The sequence below is a fragment of the Salmo salar genome, chromosome ssa15, assembly GCF_905237065.1.
Source record: "Salmo salar chromosome ssa15, Ssal_v3.1, whole genome shotgun sequence".
Classification (NCBI taxonomy): Eukaryota; Metazoa; Chordata; class Actinopteri; order Salmoniformes; family Salmonidae; genus Salmo; species Salmo salar.
In genome coordinates this window covers 48,529,780-48,557,068 of record NC_059456.1, presented here as the reverse complement: position 1 = coordinate 48,557,068, position 27,289 = coordinate 48,529,780, and the positions used below count along the sequence as shown (strand labels likewise).

Here is a 27,289-nt window from a genome sequence, read left to right as displayed (position 1 = left end):
CACCAGGTGAATTTAATAATTTGTTACGTACCTTATTGTACCTTACGTACCTTAACAGTTACGTACCTTATTGTGATTGTTTTAAATTAAAATGGTCAACAATAAACAAAAATAGCTTCTTAGCAAAGAGCAGTTTCTCAAGCAAGAATTTTGCTAGGACCGTCTGGGAGTGGGGTGGGGAAAACTGAAAATTAGCTGTTATTGGTAGAGAGGTTTGGAACGCTCTTTCTTATTAGTCTATTAACAAATTTAACGCGTAGTGATGACTCCATCACACCAAAAAAGTATATCTTACACTAAAAGGGCATTATCATAATTTTCACAACATTCTTACAATATTATTACAACCAACCTCTTTAAGTGGCGCTTAGGATTCAGCCCATATAGACAAAAGGGCATTAAATGTATTATAAATTCTGGTGTGATATAACTAGTAATATGACCTAACAGGGGTGGAGGGGACAGACCTGAGGTTGAAAAGTCCAACTGAGCAAACACAACTGTGGGGAAAGTGCATATTCCTTGGTTGCTGGGGCAACCGGTCTCTCGGTAGAACAGTCTTAGCGGTGGGATATGGAAGTGTGGAGTGTGTGTGTGACAGAGAAACAGAGAGAAGGTGTGTGTGTGTGAGAGAGAAACAGAGAGAAGGTGTGTGTGTGTGTGTGTGTGGGCGGGGAGGGAGGGAGGGTGCATAGGTGCGTGTGTCTGTGTGTATGCAAGAGAGTGATTGTGTGTGTGTGTGAGCGAGAGAGCGAGAGAGAGAGAGAGAGAAAACGAGAAAGAGAAAATGTAATAACAAAGACTCCGACTGACCCAGAGACTGTAAACAACGAACCCCCCTCGGTGTAGAGCAAGGATCTAGATCTACCCATGTAACAGTCAACATGCGCTACGTTATCCGTCCTACTCATCCTTCATGTTGAATATACCTCCATCCACTCTCTTATAGATTATTCAAATGATGAGTCCCTCATCTAAGGAATTAGAGTGGTGGACATATAAATTGGCTTCATCTGATAGCACATTCTAGCTGAGCGAATCTCTATGATATACTGACACCTGTGTGTCCTAATGCACTATTACTTCATTCTGAGCTAGGTAGTGCCTGCGTCCCAAATAGTGACCTATTTCCTACATGGTGCACTACTATTGACCCGAGCACTATGGACCCTGGTCAAAAGTAGTACACTAAATAGGGAATACGGTGCCATTTGGGACGTAGGCCAGTGAGAGCAGTGAGAGCTGCATCTGTGTCACCCAGCAAGATTAAAGTCATAAAACCTTGCAGGGAAATGACGTGACATTTCGGCCAAGCAGTAAAACCTCTTGGTCTCGGCTGCTACTCTCTTTCACACTGTACTGTAAATCCGCCGCTAGCAGCAAGAGGTTACAGTCAAGTAGATATTTGCATGGAGTTGAAACATGCTAATGTGAGGTTAGGGGACTGGAGAATTGTGTGTGTGTGTGTGTGTGTGTAGAGAGAGAGACTGTGTAATGCACAGTGAGTATCTGTGTGTGTGCCTCATCCATCAAGTGGAAAAAGAAGAGACAATGAATGACATTGAAAAGCAGCAGCAGATGTATTCTGTAGTACATCACTCACTCATTCTCTCTCTCTGTCCTCCTCTCTCTCGCTCCCTCTCACTTTCTCTCTCTGTTCTCCTCTCCCTATCTGTCTTGCTCGCTCGCTCCCTCTCTCTATCTCCCTGGGACACAGAGGCCGATCACTGATAGCAGATGTCTCTAATTGCCGAGGGGAACTCCGGCCATGTCTCTGTCTCCTCTCCCTCTATCCCTCTCCTTCTGGCCCTGCCAGAAGCTAACGACCCCAGAGCCCCAATCACAGCATCTGCCCATAACTGGCCTTATCTCCCACCTTCAGCATGCCTCTGCAGCCAGCCCCACACTACTAGGGAGGGACAAGGAGAGGGGAGATGGAGGGCGAAGAGTGGGAGGTGGGGGTGGAGGTAGGTACAGGGGAGAGGGGGAGATGGCGAGAAAGTGGGGGATATGGAGGGAGGAACATGGAGTGGAAGAGCAGGGAGATGGAGGGATAGACAGAGTGGAAGAGGAGGGTGAAGGGGGAGATGGAGGGAGAGACATGGAGTAGAGGAGGAGGAGATGGAGGGAGGGCCGTGGAGGGAGATGGAGGGATAGACATGGAGTGGAGGAGGAAGAGCTGGAGGGAGAGACATGGAGTGGAGGAGGAGGAGATGGAGGGAGGGACATGGAGTGGACGAGGAGGAGGGAGATGGAGGAAGTGACATGGAGTGGAAGAGGAGGAGAGAGATGGAGGAAGGGACATGGAGTGGAAGAGAGGGAGATGGAGGGAGAGACATGGGGATGAAGGGGGAGATGGAGGGAGGTTGAAGGGGGGTAAAAATGAGGCAGACTGGCTGGGAGAGGAAGAAGGAAAGATGGAGTTAGGGATTAGGAGCGAGATGGGAGGGACGGGGGGAGGAAGATGGAGGTGCTGGATGGAGAGGGGCAGAGTAGCTGGGAGAGAGCAGGGTTGAGGGACGGGATAATGAAGGAGATAAGTAAGAGTGAGGAGAGGGATCAGTTAGAGAGGAAGTGGGAGGAAGGAAGGTGAAAAACATGATAGAGTGGGATGTGAGCGAGAGAGCGCAGTAAGGAGGAGAGATGGAAAGACACATTGGGAAAGAGAGAGATAGACAAGGAGATACTGAGAAGGAAAAATAGCTAGAGAACTTTGTCACAGAGCGAGAGACAGCCAGTGAGTTAACGAGAGCGAGATAGAGAGATAGAACGATGGAGGTAGGGAACTTAGGAGTCCATCTCCTGTGCACTGCTCCCGCTGTCTGAGCACCTCTTTAAAATCAATTGAAGAAATTACCATGCAGCCAGAGTTCCAGCATTAGGATTTAATAATTTCATCTTCTTCCTCCGGTGCCTTTATCCCCTGGCCTCTCAGTTAATCTCTGCAGCACAGCCCCAGTGAATAATTAACCACGGCAGTGAGCAGCGAGACGATGAGCAACATACACACACACACATTCTATCAGTCACACACACCCACACACGCACGATGAGCAGCGTACACACACACACAGACACACACACACGTGTACACAAAAGCAGGCATTGACGCACACACACATTTAGGAATACACATACACTATCTTTGATGAACACACACACACATACATCTAAGAACACAGACACACACTCTACAGTGCATTATTGATGCGCACACACACGTATTCAGGGATACACATACTATCGTTCACACACAAGCACAGACCGCGGCAGGCACAAATACACACAGTGTACACACACGCGTGCACGCAAACTACTCTTATCGCCCGGCATGGCACACCACACCGTCTCTCTCTGTTTCCTCTCTTTCTCTCTTCTATCTAATTCCCCCTGGCACTTTAGTAGATATCACAGTGGGAGTAAAGGCAGGGGAGGGGAGAGGAGGAGGCGAGGCTTCGTCCTTCACAGCTTCAGATCCCTGCATGACATAGCTGCTGGCTTGGCCTAGGTCTAGAGAGACTTAGCACGCTGGGTCTGGGTCTGACAGAGAGCTGACCTGGTCTGTGTCGTTACTACCAAGGGCTTAGCTTTAAGTTCAACTGTGGGGGAGCCTTTATGTCAAGGCAATAAATACTGCAGACTCAAGTGGCTGTCTTTGGATTGCTCCTGCAATTCAAACCACTTTCAGAGTCAATGCTGACACTCCAGTGGCTGTCTAGCTTCGGCTATCCACTCTCAGAGCCTTTTTGGAATAATCTTATATGGCCATTACACTCTGTTTGGCTAATATGATATCCTACCGTCTAAAGTCCTATTCACACCGGACTTCTACTACTAAATTACTAGGTATATCCCCTGGTATACAAAAACCCTCCACATACTACAGGGTGACACTATTTTGTTTCAAGGTCCTTCCTGCCCGAGAGGAACCAGCGACCTAACTACAAGTAGTGTAAATGAGGCTTAAGATGTGGCTCTCGAGTTAAAGATCTGTCACTCTCATTGAAAACAAGTTTAATAAGCTGTAGATCTGGGTCCGTATTTACAAAGAGGCCACGGACAGAGTGAGCTGAAACTTCACTGCTTGACATGTATGATGAAATCCTGGTTGAGACTGAACAAATGAACAACGAAACAGTACAGCAAGTAAGTGAAAGAAATAGGTTTTACTGGTAATGGGGACATATGTAAATACCAACAAAATAACTTTTTGGTCAGTGTGTGTGTGTGTGTTTCAACTATACTGTACTAAACTGTACTAAAATGCTTAAGGCCGCAAAAATGTTTTTCTTTTCTTTTGGCACGGAAAATATCGGATATTTGTAGTGACCAAAAATGTAATATCGGTGCGTCTCTAATTTTACCAAAATTTGAATTCTGCATGTTAGTGTCTCAGTACTGAAGTAGTCTCACATTAGATATGCAACCTCCTTCCAAACCTATTGATTAATACCAATAATACTCATGAAAGGCCTGTGGAGGACACGTGTAATAACCACCGGACTCCATCTGTTTTGCAGCCTATAAACTGTTGGGCAATTACAATTAGATCCAGTGTGTAGAAGTTATACATTATTCGCATTAGCCCAAGTGTTGACTAATTGTGACCATTAGAATCTTGACACTGCTGGTTAATTTGTGTCCCTGTATATTTATAGTGATAATTTGTTCCTGGGGAAGGCTAGCTCCCAATGAAACATGAGGTGATTATTAGAGGAAGTGAATTTGATGAAGTTGGAGAGGGAGCTAGGTTGGGGTATGGTTGTGTGTGTGTGTGTGTCACGCAGACCACACAGTCCACCACTTCATCCTTCATACAGCAGGTTTGTTACCCGGACAGGGACAGCTAGCTACACAGAAATAGAAGCCCAGCATCATTAAATCCATCAGCGATGGCGTAGGCACTTTGATCTTTGTGTGAAATCCATGATGAGAATACACAGGAATAGCATAATTAGTGTGTGATAGATATGAGGAAATTGGAACATTGATCAGGTAAGCTACAGTGCAGACACAGGTTGCTTCCCAAATGGCAGCCTTCTCCCTATATAGTGCACTCTTAGTTGCCCATGTTTAACCAGAGCCCTTTGGGGAATATGGTGCCATTTGTGACACACACGTGCTGTGAAATGAGAGATGTCAACCTAATAAAACATGGACCAGCTGAACAGAGTCTGCCTTATGATTAACCTCATTGTCACAGCGTCCACAGAAGGTGGCGCCTCTCCCCGGTCGGGCGGTGCTCGGCGGTCGTCGTCGCCGGCCTACTAGCTGCCACCGATCTGTGTTTCTGTGGGTCTATGGGTGAAGTGAAAGTAGATAAGGGTATGACGGTTATGTTTGGGCATTAATTCAGAGTGGTTAAGGTAAGGGTTAAGGTTTTGGACAGGGTTAACACGAAACAAAACAATAGTGCCTAGCACTGGGATTGAACCCATAACCTCGGAGCTGTAGCTCGCGGTTTAAGCCCAGCCTTTATCAACATCCAAGCCGCAATGGTATTGGATGGTAATAGGCATTCATGTTGCCCATAGTGGATGGTATTGAAGGCATCTCCCGACGTCCTGGGGACCTGGACAAACGTCTAATAACGCAGTGGATCTGGTGTGACCTGGCTGAATTGCCACCGCATTTATCTGGCTGGTGGATGAGCTCACCTCAAGATACATCTCTTTAAAGGACACAATGTAGTTTTGTGTACCACCCGACTGATTTCAGATGGAAATGCGAGTTAAAGATCTGTCACTCTCATTGAAAACAAGTTTAATAAGCTGTAGATCTGGGTCCGTATTTACAAAGCGTCTCAGAGTAGAAAATTGGTCGTAAGTGCTGAGAATGGAAACATTTTACTCCTATTCTTATGGGTAAAAATAAAAGCTATGCATGAAGTCTCTTTAGTCATAAGAGTCCTACCTAGTTGACCGATATTTAGGATGTGTCCTAACCAGGTAAGAGTTACCAGCAGGTGTCTTGATAATAGAAAAAGTAGTCAGTGGTTCCTGCACCACATGCAATTGCTTTGGAGTTGTTAAAATAATGTTTTTATATTTCTCTATGATAAATAATGTAGACATACATGCTTTTGAAAATGATTTCACATGAGTCCTATTTCACATGATATGCCTAAATGCTTATAACCACATAGGCTAATAAATAATTATTTAATTAACCTACTGTCAATATCGGATATATGAGAGGCGAAGTCAGGTGCAGGAGAGAAGCGAAATGTAACCAAGCGCACTTTATATTACTTCCAAAATACGAGAGCACGTCATAAATAAAAATGCGCTCAAAACCACGGAACATAACCAAAGTAAAACGCGTAAATCAAACACCACGAAAACATGAAACAATTACACACAAAACATGATGGGAAACAGAGGGTTAAATACAAGTAGATTGATTGGGGAAATGATAACCAGGTGTGTATGGAAACAAGACAAGACAAATGGATAATAGAAAAGTGGAGCGGCGATGGCTAGAAAGCCGGTGACGTCGATCGCGGAACGCCGCCCGAACAAGGAGAGGAGCCGACTTCGGCGGAAGTCGTGACACCTACATCATGTTATTTCAAGTTATCCCTAAGGGGCGCAACATCACATTGTGTAAAACTATTCCTTAAGTGGTCATGCTTATAAGTTATCAGCAAGTGGTTTGATGCCAACTGTGCCAAAGCAATTTAGAGTTGTTAAATGGGAGTGACGAGTGTGTTGATAACGAGTGTGACGAGTGTGTTGATTTGAACAACTATCAGAATTGTGGCAAAAAAATATGCACATCAACATTTTAGCAAATAATTAAGAGTAGGCAAAGTGATTGTGTCAGGCGAAAATGATATCAAACATTTTATCTAGGCATGCACGATATAACAGTAAGCATATTGGAATCGGCTAAAAATGCAAAACATCGTCTATTTTAACGCCGATGTGCAAAACCGATGTAAAAGCTAACGTGCATACCTATATAACGTAAGTAGATGGCGTAATGACGCCATGAAAAATACAGCGCTACACAGAACAAAAGCTGAAAAATACTTCCAACAACTAAACAAGTTCAAGTCGAGCAGTCATTTGAAAGAGTAAGAAAATGTCAGCGAGACAACTCAATGGCGAAATCCTTTAACGCCAAAATAATGGAATTCATTGCCCTTGACAATCAACCGTTCTCTGTCGTGGATGATGTTGGCTTTCGCCAACTGAGCTTCTTGCTATGGGCGTCACTGCTATTAGCTTCACAACTGACATTTGGACCAGCGATGTCAGCCCCATGAGCATGCTGAGTCTTACAGCACAGTGGGTCGATGTGGATTTCGTACTGAGGAAAGCCATATTGCATGCTCAAGAATGTGCTGGTTCTCATACCGCTGCTGCCATTTCAATGGTATTAGAGAACGTGTTTGAAACTTGGAAACATGAACACACTCCTAGCTACATTCAAACAACTGACTCGAGAACTAAGCTCATCAACTGCGTCTGTAGCAGACGTGAAACCCTCTGTCATGGCACTGAAACGCCTGCTCAACAAAACTGCCGATACAGACCGTGGAGTTAGAACTTGCAAAAGTACACTACAAGGGGCTGTGAACATGCAATTCGGTGGCATTCTTTTGAGCCTCTTTACTATGTCGCCACCATGCTCAATGCTAGATACAAGGACCGCTACTTCGATGCAGACAAAGAACAGGGTTTACGTGAACTCTTACAGACACAGCTGGACAAGATGGAAACGGACACAGTGACAGTGCGCACCGAGGGAGAGAGGCCACGGACAGACAGAGCTGAAACTTCACTGCTTGACATGTATGATGAAATCCTGGTTGAGACTGAACAAATGAACAACGAAACAGTACAGCAAGTAAGTGAAAGAAATAGGTTTTGATGATGTTTTACTGGTAATGGGGACATACGTAAATGCCAGCAAAATAACAATTTGGTCAGTGTGTGTGTGTGTGTGTGTGTGTGTGTGTTTCAACTATTTAACTGTACTAAAATGCTTAAAAGGCTGCAACATTTATTTTAATTTTTTTGGCTATTTGTATCGGCCAAAAATGTCATATCGGTGCGTCCCTAAATCTTACCAAAATTTGACAGTCACATTCACCGTGTTTATCTGAAGCGTGCACAGCTGGCGATGCCTCATCACGATTGGTTAATTCACATCATTTGCAACAATGTCAATGAGTGTCATCACTATTTTTCCTTTGCGGTACCTCAAACTGTTGTGATTACCAGCTGAGAAACATTTCGGAGTTGATTTTACTCCTGGCTCAGCGTTTGTCTGAGCAGTGTCTTAACATCATCCTAAAACCTACTCTGAGCTGGGAGGTTTTTTGTTGTTGTTTTAAAACAGGTTTTAACAGGATTCCTAAGAGCTTTTCTGAGCTGCTTTGCGGATACGGGCCTTGTTCTATTAGCAATATTTTTCTATGCTTCTTCTCCGTAAGTGTCATGTTTTTTGTTGTTGTTTTTTTTACTTCCTGTTTTGTACCTCAGCTGAAAATACAATATTTTTGATTATTCAAAAGATATTTCACAGGGGTTTAGAATGTACAATGATTTTCTACAGTACTTGTTGTGTTACATAAATTGAATTCAGACAAACGTTTCAGACACCAGGAAATAGCAGAGCTATTTCTACATATTACGCCTTTAACACAGAGGCTTCTGACATGATTTGGAAAAGACCATCACCAGACAGACCTGCGTTCCAATACTATTTATTCAAGAACTTTAGCTGTTATTGATTTGAGTTTGCCCGGTTGCAATAGAACCAATGGAACAGTTCCACAGGTAATCTGGTACTCCAGACAAACTCAATCAAATGCTCAAAGTATTTAGAGGATATCAAATACTACACTCTTAGAAAAAAGGTAAAACCCTTTTGGGTTCCATGTAGAACATTTTCCACAGAGGGTTCTACATGGAACCCAAAAGGGTTCTCTATGGGGACAGCCGAAGAACCCTTTTGGAACCCTTTTTTCTTAGTGTAGCTATTTCAACACAGGTCTGCCACCAGACTAATACTCTAAAATGTATTTTAAAATGAAAGCTTGTTGTCTGGCTGTTTACAGTTAGTTTTGGACTTCTCTTGGTATTCCTAAGTTCGCTCCGTTCTTCTGCATTGTTAGATATGAAAACTATATGATGTGATGTTACACTCCTATTTTGATCAACAGATCACATTCAGATCACATTCTTCAACAGGCAAGCACAAGACATTCTCCAAACACCCGACAGTGCCATAATCCCAGTTATTTGCAAGAGGAGGTGATGCAAGTACAGAGGACAAAGAGCCGGATGCCTGGTCAGGACCCAGAAAAGGCGAGTGGGAAAGTTGCCGTTACCGTCAATACTACTCGTCAACCTGCAATCATTGGACAATAAACTAGACGGGGTACGATCACGAATATCTTACCAACGGGACATCAAAAACTGTAATATCCTATGTTTCACAGAATCGTGGCTGAACGACGGCATGGATATTCAGCCAGCGGGATATACGCTGCACCGGCAAGATAGAACAGCACACTCCGGTAAGACGAGGGGGGGCGGTCTGTGCATAATTGTAAACAACAACTGGTGCACGAAATCTAAGGAAGTCTCTAGATTTTTCTCGCCTGAAGTAGAGTATATTGTGATAAATTGCAGGCCACACTACTTGCCTAGAGAGTTTTCAGCTATACTTTTCGTGGCTGTTTATTTACCACCACAGACAGATGCCGGCACTAAGACCGCACTCAGGCAACTGTATAAGCAAACAGGAAACTACTCACCCAGAGGCGGCGTTCCTAGTGGCCGGAGACTTTAATGCAGGGAAACTTAAATGAATTCTACCAAATTTCCATCAACATGTTAAATGTGCAACCAGAGGGAAAACAATTCTAGATCACCTGTACTCCACACACAGAGACGTGTACAAAGCTCTCCCTCGTCCTCCATTTGGTAAATCCGACCGCAACTCTATCCTCCTGATTTCTGCTTACAAGCAAAAATTAAAGCAGGAAGCACCAGTGACTCAGTCTATAAAAAAGTGGTCAGATGAAGCAGATACTAAACTACAGGAATGTTTTGCTATCACAGACTGGAACATGTTCCGGGATTCTTCCGATGGCATTGAGGAGTACACCACATCAGTCACTGGCTTTATCAATAAGTGCATCGAGGACATCGTCCCCACAGTGACTGTACGTACATACCCCAACCAGAAGCCATGGATTACAGGCAACATTCACACTGAGCTAAAGGGTAGAGCTGCCGCTTTCAAGGTACGGGACTCTAACCCGGAAGCTTACAAGAAATCCTGCTATGCACTGCGACGAACCATCAAACAGGCAAAGCGTCAATACAGGGCTAAGATTGAATCATACTACACCGGCTCCGACACTCGTCTTATGTGGCAGGGCTTGCAAACTATTACAGACTACAAAAAGGGAAGCACAGCCGCAAGCTGCCCAGTGACACGACGCTGACCAGTCAAGCTAAATCACTTCTATGCTCGCTTCAAGCCAAGCAACACTGAGGCATGCATGAGAGCATCAGCTGTTCCGGACAACTGTGTGATCACGCTCTCCGTAGCCGACGTGAGTAAGATTTTTAAACAGGTCAACATACACAAGACTGCGGGGCCAGACGGATTACCAGGATGTGTGCTCTGGGAATGTGCTGACCAACTGGCAGGTGTCTTCACTGACATTTTCAACATGTCCCTGTCCGAGTCTGTAATACCAACATGTTTCAAGCAGACCACCATAGTTCCTGTGCCCAAGAACACAAAGGCAACCTGCCTAAATGACTACAGACCCGTAGCACTCACATCCGTGGTCATGAAGTGCTTTGAAAGGTTGGTAATGGCTCACATCAACACCATTATCCCAGAAACCCTAGACCCACTCCAATTTGCATACTGCCCAAACAGATCCCAAGATGATGCAATCTCTATTGCACTCCACACTGCCCTTTCCCACCTGGACAAAAGGAACACTTATGTGAGAATGCTATTCATTGATTACAGCTCAGCGTTCAACACCATAGTACCCTCAAAGCTCATCACTAAGCTAAGGATCCAGGGACTAAACACCTCCCTCTGCAAGTGGATCCTGGACTTCCTGACGGGCCGTCCCCAGGTGGTGAGGGTAGGTAGCAACACATCTGCCACGCTGACCCTCAACACTGGAGCTCCCCAGGGGTGCGTGCTCAGTCCCCTCCTGTACTCCCTGTTCACCCACGACTGCATGGCCAGGCACGACTCCAACACCATCATTAAGTTTGCAGACGACACAACAGTGGTAGGCCTGATCACCAACAGCGGCGAGACAGCCTATAGGGAGGAGGTCAGAGACCTGGCCGGGTGGTGTCAGAATAACAACCTATCCCTCAACGTAACCAAGACTAAGGAGATGATTGTGGACTACAGGAAAAGGAGGACCGAGCACGCCCCCATTCTCATCGACGGGGCTGTAGTGGAGCAGGTTGAGAGCTTTAAGTTCCTTGGTGTCCACATCAACAACAAACTAGAATGGTCCAAACACACCAAGACAGTCGTGAAGAGGGCACGACAAAGCCTATTCCCCCTCATTTTCCACACTACAGAGGTATCACGTCCAGTACATACTCAAGCTGCCTGCCATCCAGGACCTTTCCCAGCGTTCAGAGGAGCCCATTTCAAAGACCCCAGCCACCCCAGTCATAGACTGTTCTCTCTACTACCGCATGGCAAGCGGTACCGGAGTGCCAAGTCTAGGACAAAAAGGCTTCTCAATAGTTTTTACCCCCAAGCCATAAGACTCCTGAACAGGTAATCAGGTAAACAGGTAATTTGCATTGTGAGCCCCCCCCGCTACTCTCTGTTTATCATATATGCATAGTCACTATAACTATACACTCATGTACATACTACCTCAATTGGGCCGACCAACCACTGCTCCCGCACATTGGCTAACCGGGCTATCTGCATTGTGTCCCACCCACCACCCGCCAACCCCTCTTTTACGCTACTGCTACTCTCTGTTCATCATATATGCATAGTCACTTTAACCATATCTACATGTACATACTACCTCAATCAGCCTGACTAACCGGTGTCTGTATGTAGCCTCGCTACTTTTATACCCTCGCTACTGTATATAGCCTGTCTTTTTTACTGTTGTTTTTATTTCTTTACCTACCTACTGTTCATCTAATACCTTTTTTGCACTATTGATTGGAGCCTGTAAGTAAGCATTTCACTGTAAGGTCTATCTATGCCTGTTGTATTCAGCGCACGTGACATATAAACTTTGATTTGATTTGATCTCCTTGCTCCACAGCTCCGATACCTAACAGATACATTATGGTTAAAACTCTGATGTGTTGATAAGAAAAGATTCCTACTGAGTCTTCAAATCCAACAAAATAAATGTCAGCCCTTTACAATGATTATATGACAGATAGAATAGCATATAATATGATCAATTTGCCAGGTCTGAACATAACCGTTGTATGGTGCAGGATGAAACATCATGAATCCTAGTTCTTAATTCTCATGGTGAACTCATGCAAAAAGTAAAGATTTCCAGGGCAGAAAAAAATTGAGAACAGGAGGGAGAGAGGGAAGGGTAGAGAGGGAAGGGTAGAGAGAGAGAGGGAAGCGAGAGGGAAGCGAGAGAATAAGGGAAGATAGTTAAGATAGTTATGAGAAAAAAAGTGAGCGAAACGGGGAAGGAGAGAAAACGAGACAACTATATATAGTGAGAGCTATCTGTTTATCACATATAGCCATCTCTTTTACCCAACATGTCTGCTGCCACTGGAGGGCTGGAGTTGGATGTGTTGGCTGGATGATTCCTTCCCTCAGTATTGCTTTCAACCAGGGCTGCTGCAGCCATCCCTCTCCCTCTGTCAGGCTCTCAGATGAAACCATGGGCACTAGTACTGGGTACCTCCTGCAGTTGGCCAGAGAGCTGTGGATATGGATGGGTCCAAGGTCCAGCTATCCAACTATAATAACCAACAAGCCCAATCTGGCACCCAAAACCATTATTTAAAACGCTATATGGGTTTTACTCCTTATTGGAACATGCCTGATGTTTTGATGTTGTTCAAGGCCAGAGTGAGTCGGGTTGCTTGTTTGTAATTAGTGAATAAGCTTACACCTGTGGAAACTGAAAATGTCTAGTTGTAATGATAGTGCTCAGTAGCAAAATGAAGGCTAGGCGTGGATTGTTTCATCTTTTGTTTGTTGATGTTTTTCTATGCTTTTCCAGGCTAATTACAGAGCGCTTCTGCTGCTCTCAGGATGCCTTGAGAAAGAAAATGGAACAGCTAAAGAGAACATGCTAATCACTGAACTGGGATCGACACACAGAGACACAGACTCAGATATGCGTACCAATGCGCACCAACATGGCACAAATGTCGCATAAACATCACAAACAAACACAGCACTAGCGGCAGTGGTGGCAGCCTGTGTGTTAGTGTGTGTGTGTGTGTGTGTGTGTGTGTGTGTGTGTGTGTGTGTGTGTGTGTGTCCTTGCATTCTCTCAGCAGCGCAGAAAGACTTATTGCAGCCGTGGGAGAGGAGCCGTGGTGTCTCAAGTGACACAGGAGCCATAGCAGTCGAAGGAGCCACAGCTCAGAGCCCAGAGGCAGTGACGCTGCTGCAGCTAGTAGAGCTACTGCCCGTAGTCAAGTCAAGCAGGCTGATTTTCCCCAGTCAGTAGACAAGCCAGACCAGTCCAGACCAGAAATGACCAGTTCAGACCAACTGCTTAGCCTTCTACCCCAGCTAGGCTAATATAGTGTTGCTCAACCTGTGGTTCGCAGACCAGTATCAGTCCCGAGGGTGTTGCTGACCGGTTCGTCAGATGGCTCACTATGACCAATTCAGTCAGTTTTTGTACCACAGCCTGGTACAAAAAAGTTGACAAGCACTGGTCTAGTACATTTCACCCACCTAGGCCTGCTACTGCTGCTATACAGCTCCATGCTCAATGGGGCGAGACGCACCACCACACAGGCAATAATGTCCGACAAGCAGGTCACAGAGACCCAGACAGCAGGGGCAGCAGGGGACAAACGAGGGAGGGGGGGTCTGAGCGGGCACTGAGTGTGTGTGTGTGTTTGCACGGGCACACACACACATAGTATGTGTGTGAGAGAGAGAGCGAGAGAGGTAAAGACAGAGAGAGCGAATGTGTGGCTGTGTGTGTGCTTGCATGACCGTGACTGTGTGTGTGTGTGTGTGTGTGTGTGTGTGTGTGTGTGTGTGTGTGTGTGTGTGTGTGTGTGTGTGTGTGTGTGTGTGTGTGTGTAATTAAATAACCCAGTGTTCTGAGACAGCATAGAGGGACCCCAGAACACCAGCCAGTTTGCTGACACTGTGGACCTGACTAAATTACACCCAGAGTATAGAATGTAATTACACCTGCACAGCAAACACTGCTTGGGCCTGGGGACGTTCTAGCCTGGTCCTGCAACTGATTGTGCTGTCTTGCCAGCACAAACTGATCTGGGACCAGGCTAGAGACATTCCCACCAGAGAGTCTAGCCTAGTGGTTTGAGCGTTGGGCCAGTAACCGAAAGGTTACTAGATTGAATCCCCAAGCTGACAAGGTAGGCTGCAAAGTAATGAGAGAGCATCATTTCATTTTGTATAGTGCCATTTTGTATTTCTGCTTACATGACATAGCTACAGAGGACATTCCAAAGTCATTGCCGCAACGTTATTGGAACATAGCTTGTTAGCTGGACTGGCTGCAGCATATCATGATCAATATAATCTTAAAAGGCAAATCCATCTTTACACATATTGTAGCTTGTCATGCGGAGTTAGGATAATGTTTCTCAGTATTCGCTGGCTGTGTTGAGTCAATGCATTCATACCTTATTTAATCGCCCCTGCTAAATGTGCAAATGCAAGTGTATAGCTAACAGTTTTTTTTCTTCACACCCAAACTCCTGTTCTTACACAGCATGAGCATGAACCATAACACAACTTTACCTCTAATATTCCATAACAAGAGTAACCAACCGGACACAGGAAAAAAACAGGCGTCCAACCTCATTTGTTTTTCTCTTTTATTATGCAGTGCAAACAGCGCCGCGTTTCGCTATCAGTTTCATCAGGTTCACCTCTGTCGGTCTGCACAGCTGCGCCGTAACACAACCTAGCCTCCATCTGTACCCTGTACAGCTGTACACACAAATTAATGTGAGCACAACCATCTGTTGATGTACACAAAGCAGCTGAGCTGGGCTTGCCTGATGCCTGATTTACAGATCGTCACACTCTAAGATGATCTCCATTCGACTTGCGTCTTAAACGCCGTGGCGGCAGGGGCACCAGACGGCCTAGCCTCGTATTCACCCCCGAGCCCGAGACACACACACACACAAGGATATAGTGTTATATTTTACAGCGAACGCTGCAGTAGAAGTGAACTCCTTCGTGCACTAGTCTTTCGTCCGCATCACACCTACTCATACGCTAACTTCCACTAAGAGGATAGCACTCTATGTCCTGGTGAAAATGGGTTTATATTCATCACTTTAATGGATTGTAAAAGAAACAATCTCTTTGGGATTACATGCTTTATTAATGTTTATGGCCACTTGGACTGCAGCCACCATTGCCTCTGGCTAACTCACCGTCCCTACTCTGTCCCCTGGCCAGTCCGAAGCAGCTTGCCAGCCACTGCATCTGTCCCCCTACCTCTGTCCCCCTGCCTCTCTTCCTCTGTCCTCCTTCCTCTGCCATTAATCCTTTGAGGTATGGCCTCTACTTTGAGTGTTATCCCTTTTTACAATCACCCTATGCCAGGGTTCCCCAATTGGCGGCCCGCCGGACGAATTTGGCCTGTGGGTGATTTTATTTGGCCCCTCAAGTTTTCTGAGCAAAAAATAATAATTATATTTGTTTTATTGCTGGACATAAAAGACTGTAAAAACACCAGCAAATCAGCTCCAAATGATTTTCATTTTGGAAATCGGTTTCAAAGTATCCCCACGCATGATAGAGCGATGTATTTGATCGTATAGAAATATAAGCAAGATTTGAAAGGATTATGTTTTAGTCAAATGTTAGATCTGTTTGGGCTATTTGCGGTCAATTTGCGGTCTACAAATAATTTGTGGATGGCCACCTGACCATCAGCTAAAGAAACAATTGTCCCAGCGCTGAATTTAGTTGATGATCCCTGCCCTATGCTACCAAATCTTTTTCTGAGCAGGTTTCACCCTGCATAGACATGCATAGGGCAATATAGTACATACATAAACTGGTCACATAGCAGTCATAAATGAATGGTGGAGTAGTGAGAGAGCAAGCATAGATTAGTCATGTACTTTATCAGACATAGAACAGTCATAGACCAGGCACTCTATAGTGGAGTGGTCTCTCCTCTCCTCCAGGACAGGGCACACCACTTCAGCTGACTGATTTCCCATCAGCCCTGTATCTCTCATAACTGCATGAGAGATACAGGTGCAAGGTCTCCACTGTTTCACCCTGCACCACATCCCTGCGCAGCAGCCATGCTCTGTTTCGTGTGTGTGTGTGTGTGTGTGCACGCAAACGTGTGTGTGTGGTGAGTTTGTGTATGTGTGTGTATGTGGAAAATGGTCTGGGAACAAGAAAAAATTACATTTTTTAATGCTGCGATTATATTGACATAATAAACACAGATGACACATCCATTTATAATAAATGGCTCATTAACGTTATGTTGATTTTAAAACTAAAAGCTACTTTTTTCTCTAGTCCCGATGCTGAACTGAAATAGCCTTGAGCTGCCACTTCCACCCTGTCTCTAGCATTACCGCGTTTTGTACATTACGGTATCTAGGCCTATTGATTCCTGCTGCCATTTGGCTATTGATTGGAGTGGATGTCATTATGCCAGTGAGATTATAGCCCTGCAGCACTGTTTCTGAAGAGACGAAAACCAGTGATGAGATGACTGCTGACTGTTAAAGCAGCTGTGTGTTTCAGCCAAGATACCAAAGCACAGCACAGTACAGTACAGCATTGCACAACACAGCACAGCAAAGCACATCACAGAAAAAGAGCACAGTGCTCCAAAATACATCCTACCATGCACCTTGCTCTCTCTCTGTACTCTGTAGAAAAGGCTGACAATGTGCACAGCGGAGTGAGTAAGCGCATTCTGTATTCTGAACACACGCGTCCCTTATTGGTATGGCTCATTGCAACCTAATATTCTCTGAGACAGCCACATCCAGCGCTACTGAGTTTGGCTTGCTCTGATTATTCAAATCGACCACAATTGATTAAGAGCGAGGAAAGGGAAAGGGTTCAGGGGGTTGTTTGTATGTATCAGTGGAGGCTCCTCAGACAAGGAAGGGGAAGACCATCCTTTTCTGATTCTCATAAAAAAAATTTTTATTGTGAAACATTAAAGTTATCCTTTTTAGATAAAACTATACTAAATGATGTTCACGTCACCAAATAATTGATTAAAACACACTGTTTTGCAATGAAGGTCAACAGTAGCTTTAACTACACTCTTTAGGCCAGCACCATGGTGTAGCCGGAGGACAGCTAGCTTCCGTCCTCCTCTGGGTACATTGACTTCAATACAAAACACAGGAGGCTTGTAGTTCTCACCCCCTTCCATAGACTTACACAGTAATTATGACAACTTCCAGAGGACGTCCTCCAACCAATCAGAGCTCTTACAGGATGAACTGACATGTTGTTCATCCAATCAAAGGATCAGAAAAGGAATCTAGTACTGAAAGCATAAGCTACAGCTAGCAAGCACTGTAGTGCATAAAATGTCGTGAGTAGTTGACTCACGTAGAGAGAAAGACAATAGTTGAACGGTTTAAAAAAAAAAATCTTTAAAAAATTAAGGAGAGAGAGGGGAGAGAGAGCTATATGTAGTATTTTATATGTTTTTTAACTTTCACTTCATTTGCTAGCAAAGGCTATCCAACACTGGAACTCTTCCAAGTCAAGGTAAGCTTTTGGTTGTACATATTTATTGCCACCGGGGCCTTCTGGTGTAACTGCTGAACTGCTTGCTGACTATACTGCATGATTGTAGCAAGTTTACTAAGGCATTAGTTCTAGTAGCTATGTTGACTATGACGTTACTATGTTGACAACGTTGTAGGCTGTGTGTAGCGGTTAGTGGTTATGATATGGCTTGGAATGTTTTTTTTTTCACCTGGTCACAGACAGCTGACGTGTTGTGCACTGAAGTCCAGAAGCGAAGGGAAAAGGTGAGGAGGAGAGCGCATAGACGCGAAAAGGAATTATACAACGATCAAAGGGATCATGCTGTTTGTATGTGGCTGCTATGAAATTGAACTGTGTTTGCGTGTGATCAGGGTTGTATTCATTCTGCCGATTCTGTTGAAAAAAGTTTCTAAAACAGAAGCAAACTGAACGTAACAGAGATAAACATACTTGAATTTGTTCAAGAGAAAACTCTTGTTTGCAACTGTTGGACTAATGGTTCCAATCAGGCCCTCGATGACTGGAATTGCCCATCATATGTCACAGTTTTGCCTCGGCCCCAGCTAACACACCTGACTCCAATAATCACCTAATCATGATCTTCAGTTTAGAATGAAAGTTGATTAATCAGCTGTGTTTGCTAGGGATGGAGAAAAAGTGTGACACCGATCAGGCCCCCGAGGACTGGGGTTGCCCACCCCTGGTACACCCTAGATCAGCTAGATGCAGGCAAGAGTGTGCAAGGCATTATTGAATGTGTCACTGTCTGTCACCTTGATTACTCAAATTTCACTCAACCTGTGTGCACCTATTTTGTGAACTTTCAATCATAGGCTAGTTAGTATCAACCTCATGATGGGTATTGGGAAATTTTGAGTATCATGTAGCAGCCTACATCTATCGCTGTTACATTGAACTGGGGGAATGGAATATGAATGACAGTCATCCAATATGCTGCAATAGAAAATAAATAAAAAACCTCCTCCCTCATCTTAAACGGCACCGACCACCACTGCTGTGTACAGTATTTGTGTGTGTGGGATGGTGTGTGTTTACTTCAGCCTTCTCTCTGCATGTTCATACCTGCCTGCTATACTGTATGTAGTTATAATGACATCCGCCTAGCAGGGTTTGAATTTAAAGAGACTGATAAATGTGATTTGGGGCGTATAGGAACACAAGCCACAGTACAGTTAGCATGCACTCTCATGAAAACGCTCTGACCTGAAATCTAGATTATGGAAAAACCCCAGTGAACACACTTATCAAACTGTCAGCCAGTCGTATTGGGTCCCTAGTGCTGTTTTTGAGATGTGATGTGTAGAACTTTGTGTGTGTGTGTCATATAGGTTCCTAGAAGAGTGTGTGTGTGTGTGTGTGTGTGTGTGTGTGTGTGTGTGTGTGTGTGTGTGTGTGTGTGTGTGTATAACTACTCACACCACCAGGCCATGTTCTTCATAGAGAGGAAATCCAAGGCAGTGCACCATGCAACCCATAACCCTATTACTCTCGCAGGACATCAGGATGAATACAGAGCTGATTTTGGTATTAGGAGACACACACCTAGCAAGTTTACTGTACCCTCTGTACATTATGTTCATTTTCAAGTCAACAAAATGCAGTTGAGAAGAAATAAGAGGTACATGAATATCATTGGCGGTCAGTGCCGTTTAAGATGAGGGAGGAGACATTTGTTTTCATGACCATGGCCTTATTTCCATTACAGCATATCGGGTGACTCATTCATATTCCATCCACCCAGCTCAATGTAACATTGATAGGTTTAGGCTACTTACTACATGATACTCAAATTTTCCCTATACCCATCATGAGGTTGCTACAACCTAGCCTATGAACGAAAGTTTACAACGTAGGTGCACACAGGTTGAGAGACAAATTTGAGGTGACAGACAGTGACACATGGACAGACAGTAACATTCAATACCACCTTGCACACTCTTGCCTGCATTTAACTGAGATCGGGTGTAATCATTAGTCCAACAGTTGCAAACGAGAGTTTCTATTGGACAAATTCAAGTACGTTCTTTAATCAAGTGGTAGTTGTTTATCTTTAGCTTTTGAAAATGCCCAAAGAGCATTTAACATGATACAACAATTTGTATGATTTAAAACAAAATGCATGGTATTTTCTAATGCCAGGCATGTTACTAATCATGTCATTGCTACATTGGCTGGACATACTATAGAGCAAGTCAAAGTGTACAAATATTTGGGTGTGTGGGTTGATGATAAGCTGAGCTTCACTGTGCATGTAGAGAAGGAAGCTCAAGCTGAAAATAGGTTTTTATTACCTGCACAAGGCTTGTTTTTCTTTGGAGGCCAGGAAGGAGCTGGTACGATGTACATTACTGGCGGTTTTAGATTTTAGTGATGTTATATATATATGCAGGCCTCAGTCACTACCCTGAGAGCACTTGATTCAGTGCATCATGCGGCCCTCAGGTTCATTACAAATCAAAAACGTCTAACACATCATTGTGATCTCTACAGTGCTGTTGGCTAGTCGTAGGCTTAAACACTGGTATACACTGATTTATAAGGCCATATTGGGTAAAATGCCATTTTATCTCTGTTCTTTTTTAATCAGGTCGGTAAATAAATATCAATTACGTTCCCATTCTCTTTTCCTTCTGACAGTACCAGAAATTAGAACAGGTCATGGTAGAAATAGTTTTAGTTACTCAGCTCAGTGGTCCTGGAATTTTCTCCTGAACATTTTAAAATTTGATGATCTAGTTTTGTTGGCAGAGTTTAAACACTTGATCGATGTATATATCATAGAAGAGTGTAATTGTCTTTAGCACAGCTGTTTTTTAGTCAAGAATTTCGTGTTTGTTAACATAATATATAATTGTTGTACTGTATGTGTGTTTTATAATTTTGTTTAATGTTGTGTTACTGTATGTAAGTTGTTTTGTCTGAAATGTTGTTCCCTCTGCTGCTATTGGACCAGGTCTCTCTTGGAAAAGAGATGTTATCTCAATGAGAAAAATTATTTTCCACCATAATTTGCAAATAAATTCATAAAAAATCCCACAATGTGATTTTCTGGATTTTTTTTTCTAATTTTGTCTGTCATAGCTGAAGTGTACCTATGATGAAAATTACAGGCCTCTCTCATCTTTTTAAGTGGGAGAACTTGCACAATTGGTGGCTGACTAAATACTTTTTTGCCCCACTGTATAATACATAACAGACAGCAACTGCTGTGTCAACAGTTTTCATTGTAAAGACCAGTGTCTGGTCCTCCTACTCCAAACTGGAACCGTCTCTCCCTGGTACGGTATAGAACAGAACCATTATCTCATGTTCTCTGGAATGCCCTTTAGGCTTTATTACCCAAAGACATCGTAAATCTCCTCTGTCAGTGCTATCCCATAGAGGCCCTCCTCAGTAGAACACACACACAATAGTTAACAGAATACTCTATTTTGTCGAATAAACAACCATTATAATACAAGCATTATAACATAATCTTGCAATTTCCATGACAACGCATAAACACAGTTCACTTTCATAGCAGCCACGTTGTATTCCTTCTCGCATCTATACTCTCTCCTCCTCTCACCTCTTCTCTTAGCTTGTGGACTTCAATGCACAACACATCAGCTGTATGTGACCAGGCAAAAAAAACTTTCCAAGCCAGTAATACCAAAAGCTTACCTTGACTTGGAAGAGTTCCAGTGTTGTGTTGGAAAGTCATAGCCAGCTAGGTAACATAGCATCCCTCTGTTTGAGCAGGGTGTTTCACTAGGCTAAACTAGCTAGCTGCATTTGCTAACTAAGTAAGTGAAACTAAAGTGAAAAGAAAATGGCAATCTCGCTCTTTCTCTATTTCTCTCCTGCTTCTCCTTCATTTTGGGAGAAATTAATTTGTTAACTGTTCAACCACTGTCTTTCTCTCTCTTTAAGTCAACCACTCACCACATTTTATACACTGCAGTGCTTTCAAATCAAATCAATAAAATGGTATTGGTCACATACACATGGTTAGCAGATGTTAATGCGAGTGTAGCGAAATGCTTGTGCCTCTAGTTCTGACAGTGCAGTAATATCTAACAAGTAATCTAACAATTCCACAACAACTACCTAATACACACAAATCTAAAGGGATGGAAAGGAATATGTAAATATAAATATATAGATGTGGCATAGGCAAGATGCAATAGATTGTATAAAATACAGTATATGCATATGAGATGAGTAATGTAAGATATGTAAACATTATTATAGTGGCATTAAGTCACTAGTGATCCATTGATTCGAGTCTGTATGTAGGCAGCAGCCTCTCTGTGTTAGTGATGGCTATTTAACAGTCGTCTGGCCTTGAGATAAAAGCTGTTTTTCCAGTCTCTCGGTCCCAGCTTTGATGCACCTGTACTGACCTCGCCTTGTGGATGGTAGCAGGGTGAAAAGGCAGTGGCTCAGGTGGTTGTTATCCTTGATTATCTTTTTGGCCTTCCTGTGACATCGGGTGCTGTAGGTGTGCTGTAGGGCAGGTAGTTTGCCCCCGGTGATGCGTTGTGCAGACCTCACCACCCTCTGGAGAGCCTTGCGGTTGAGGGTGGTGCAGCTGCCGCACCAGGCGGTGATACAGCCTGACAGGATGTTCTCAATTGTGCATCTGTAAAAGTTTGTGAGGGTTTTAGGTGACAAGACACATTTCTTTAGTTTCATGAGGTTGAAGAGGCACTGTTGCACCTTCTTCACCACACTGTCTGTGTGGGTGGACCATTTCAGTTTGTCCCTGATGTGTACGCCGAGGAACTTAACTTTCCTCCTTCTCCACTGCTGTCCCATCGATCCTCTGCTGTTTCCTAAAATCCACGATAATCTCCTTTGTTTTGTTGACGTTGAGTGAGAGGTTGTTTTCCTGACACCACACTCCGAGCGCCCTCACCTCCTCCCTGTAGGCTCTCGTCGATGTTGGTAATCAAGCCCACTACTGTTGTGTTGTCTTGATGTTTGAGTTGGAGGCGTGCGTGGCCACGCAGTCATGGGTGAACAGGGAGTACAGGAGGGGCCTGAGCATGCACCCTTGTGGGGCCCCAGTGTTGAGGATGAGCGAAGTGGAGATGTTGTTTCCTACATTCACCACCCAGGGGCGGCCCGTCAAAGTCCAGGACCCAATTGCACAGGGCGGGGTTGAGACCCAGGGCCTCAAGCTTAATGATGAGCTTGAAGGGTACTATGGTGTTGAATGTTGAGCTGTAGTCAATGAACAGCATTCTTACGTAGGTATTCCTCTTGTCCAGATGAGATACGACAGTGTGCATTGTGATGGCGATTGCATCATCTGTGGACCTGTTGGGGCGGTATGCAAACTGAAGTAGGTCTAGGGTGGCAGGTAAGGTAAGGTATAGGTGATATGATCCTTGACTAGTGTCTCAAAGCACTTCATAATGAAAGAAGTGAGTGCTACGGGGCGATAGTCATTTAGCTCAGTTATCTTTGCCTTCTTGGGTACAGGAACAATGGTGGCCATTTTGAAGCATGTGGGGACAGCAGACTGGGATAGGGATTGATTGACTATGTTCGTAAACACACCAGCCAGCTCGTCTGTGCATGCTCTGAGGACGTGGCTAGGGATGCCATCTGGGCCGGCAGCCTTGCGAGGGTTAACACGTTTAAATGTCTTACTCACGTTCGGCCACCGAGAAGGAGAGGGAGGGCCTGCAGTCCTTAGTAGCGGGGCACTGTATTATCCTCAAAGTGGGCATAGAAGGTGTTTAGTTTGTCTGGAAGCAAGATGTCGGTGTCCGTGTGGCTGGTATTCATTTTATAGTCTGTAATTGCCTGTAGACCCTGCCACAAACGTCTCGTGTCTGAGCCGTTGAATTGCGACACTTTGACCTTTGTCCCTATACCGACATTCCGCTTGTTTGATTGCCTTGCGGAGGGAATAACTACAGTGTTTATATTTGGCCATATTCCCAGTCATTTTTCTATGGTTAAATGCGTTTTTTCGCGCTTTCAGTAATGCCGCCTTCTATCCACGGTTTCTGGTTCGGGTAGGTTTTAATAGTCACAGTGGGTACAACATCATATTGTGCAACATATGCACTTCCTTATAAACTCACTCACCGAATCAGCGTATAAATCAATGTTATTCTCTGAGGCTGCCCGGAACATTTCCCAGTCCTCGTGATGAAAACAATCTTGAAGTGTGGATTCCGATTGGTACTAATGTAATTCTCTGATCCTTTGATTGGGTGGACAACATGTCAGTTCATGTTTCAAGAGCTCTGATAGTCTGGAGGACGTAAGCTAGCTGTCCTCCAGCTACACCATACAGTAGTGCTGTTGAGGCTACTGTAGACCTTTGCAAAATAGTGTGTTTTAATAAATTATTTGGTGATGTGACGATATTTAGCATCATTTTTTTAGCTAGAATGGATAACTTTAAAAAAAAATTACCACTTACATTTTTAGGAATTTCACTGAGGAGGATAGTCCTCTCCTTCCTCCTCTGAGGAGCCTCCACTGATCCATATTTTCTCTGATGTTGGGGTGGCTATTGAACTTGAAATACTTCGGCTCTTTATTGTCCAATAAATTGAGCATGACATATTCGTTTGTCATTGTTTCACATAGTAAAGATAAAATGAAGTGTTTACAGACAATAGCACTGCAGACTTCATAACCCACAACTCCTACTTTACAGTCAGAGCTCAGACTGTTTTCAGTCCTCAAGGAAGCCAGAGTGCAGTCTCCTGGAATAATGTCATTTCTGTTGGTTGCTTCTTTTCATTTCCGTCAGTGTCTGCACCCCTACTTAACAACTAACATTCTTTTCACTCACCCAGTGTGAAGGACCATATCTTTGTTGTTATGCGTTTACTAGGAAGGAGATTTATTTTCATATTCAGTGTTATGGAAAATGTAAAACCGCAATCGGCGTATTTGAAGCTGCAACCGAAACAGTTCCTCTCACTGGAATAGTGGAAAGAGAGAGTGGGAGAGAGAGTGAGAGTCAGTGAGTGAGAGCAATAGAGAAATAGAGAGTGAGAGAGAGGCCTGTCATTTTTCGAATGTTTGAGAGGTTGATGAGGTAAGTGGTTGTGCTAGAAAGGGGAGTCAGAACCGCAGGTAATGCAAGGTGTCAGGGTGTCTGCATGTTTCCAGATTACTGGACACTGAAGGACAAGGTCCATTGGTTAGTGCTGCTATCTCCAGCTCATTTGTAGGCCTATGTATTGTATGCAAATAAAATATTTTATGATGTCAGTGTATTCGTGTGTTTTTTTCTTTTTCTTTGCCAGACATCGTTTAATAGCCGGTTTGAATTAGGATTCGGGGGCGTGAGTGCAGCACGCGCCGTTTCTGATTCTTTTTTTTTGTGGGGTGGGGAATTCTCTTGGCTCCGTGCCAATGGGAAGAAACGTCTCGCGCTGAACAAGAGATGATTTTCTCAGTGGAGACTCGGAGGCATGAGCTGCTTTTTGCTGCTGAGTGGACACGGGCTGACTCCTCAGAATAAATAGCTGCCTAAAATAAAATTAGGGTTTTTCTCCCTCACCCGCCTCCCCCAAACGGAAACACCGTCCTTTGACAATTCTGCACGCGCAATTTTTGGTTTACAATCACTTGAAACTCTATTCACTCTCTCTCATAGTGAACAATATTCTTGACCATACACACATCCAGTATCGAAATAGATAGTGCGTACTAACTTCATATTTATTCTTCTGAATGTTATGTTGAGTAGCCTAATAAACTTGAGAGCGCAGAGGCAGGGACTCTAGGAAATAGAGCCGCAGCAGCGTTCATATTCAAACAGTCTGCATCCTTTGGAATATATTACAAACCACCCTCATTGACCTAACTCCCCCGAAACCCAATTATCGCCTTTGTGAAGGTCTCACCCTCCTCGAATTTATTCAAGGTATGCTAATATTTTGACATGTCTCATTCAAATGCAATAATGCACTTTTCTCCCTTACAACTGTGGTAAAACATTACGCAAAAGACATTTGAAAATCTACCACTAGCTGATAAGTTTAGCGGACCCGCTTACCTCAACTGCTAGTCGCTGTCCAGGGTGCTGAAATCCCCCTATTCCTCTGCAGCAGGCTCCGGAGACGACCGTTTAATCCACTGAGAGCTAGGCACAGCACACAATGTAAAACGCGGTCCAACTACTGTGGCCGTAAATTACCTTCAAAAAAACTCAATTCAAGCCAACACCATCGATAGAATAAGCCAACTCTGAAAATAATATCTTCAAAATTCAGATTTATAAAACCGACGATGCAGAAGTAGCCAAGTGGCTATGCTCTCCACGGCTCCGGGCCGATTTTGCCGGTCTAATTGGCGTCTCTTTGCTATTTGCTTCTTTTTTCCCGGATTTTTTTCTTCTCTCTCTCTCTCTCTCTCTCTCTCTCTCTCTCTCGCGCGCTCTCTCGCTCTCTCTCGCTCTCTCTCATTGGATTTATGGTCAATTTACTTAGGCGGTCTCCCCAGCCTACATGTTTCGTAGAATATACACCACCTGCTCTCTTTCCCCCCTTTGCCCCTCTTTTCCTCTACAGTCCTGTGGTTTGCTTTTATTATAGCAACAGTTTCCTACATGACGGTTAGCGAAACCAGTGAAGGGGGTGAGGGAATGTCTTTCTCCTTCCCTGGTGGGGGTACTGTGCGCGCTCTCTCTCTCTCATTAGCTTTCATCACCACATGAAGTTGACGGCACCGACTGCTACAGTAATTATACGAACTTATTGAGGATAGGACCGTCCTTTTAAACTTATTCAGGAATCACTTATCCGACACACTGATGCTCCTCTCGCGTTCCGACTCATTTTCTCTGATTAGGCCTAGCTAATCAGTGTAAATTAGAATGATTGGCGCGATGTGACGTAAATGCATGAGTGTGATTGGAGAACTGAAGGTTATATAGGCCTACCTTGGCTCAATCAAAGTGAATTATCTATTAGATGTATCAAATCAAAGTTTATTGGTCGAGTACACAGTTTAGTAGGTGCAACGAAATGCTTACGTTACTAACTGTGTGTGTGTGTGTGTGTGTGTGTGTGTGTGTGTTTGTGGTTTGTGTGTGTGAAATAAGCTACTAAGGATTTTGCTTCTTTGGTCACTGTATCACAGTTCTATAACCCATTTTTCGGTATCAGAGTAATATTTCATTTTATATACAGTACTAGTCAAAAGTTTGGACACACCAACTCATTCCAGGGTTTTTCTTTATTTTTACTATTTTCTGTATTGTATAATAATAGTGAGGACATCAAAACTATGAAATAACACATATGGTGGCATGTAGAAACCAAAAAAGTGTTCAACAAATCAAAATATA

The 27,289-nt window shown here is 44.0% G+C and overlaps 1 protein-coding gene across 1 annotated transcript in view; it reads right to left on the bottom strand.

Annotated features, from left to right (window-relative positions):
- LOC106571664 (transmembrane protein 121) overlaps positions 1-26,497 on the bottom strand; it is a 58,392-nt gene extending 31,895 nt beyond the window's left edge. The window contains exon 1 of the mRNA XM_014144978.2: positions 25,997-26,497. The gene's annotated coding sequence lies outside the window, so the exon portion shown is untranslated. The remainder of the gene's footprint in view (positions 1-25,996) is intronic.
- Between the last annotated feature and the right edge of the window lie 792 nt (positions 26,498-27,289).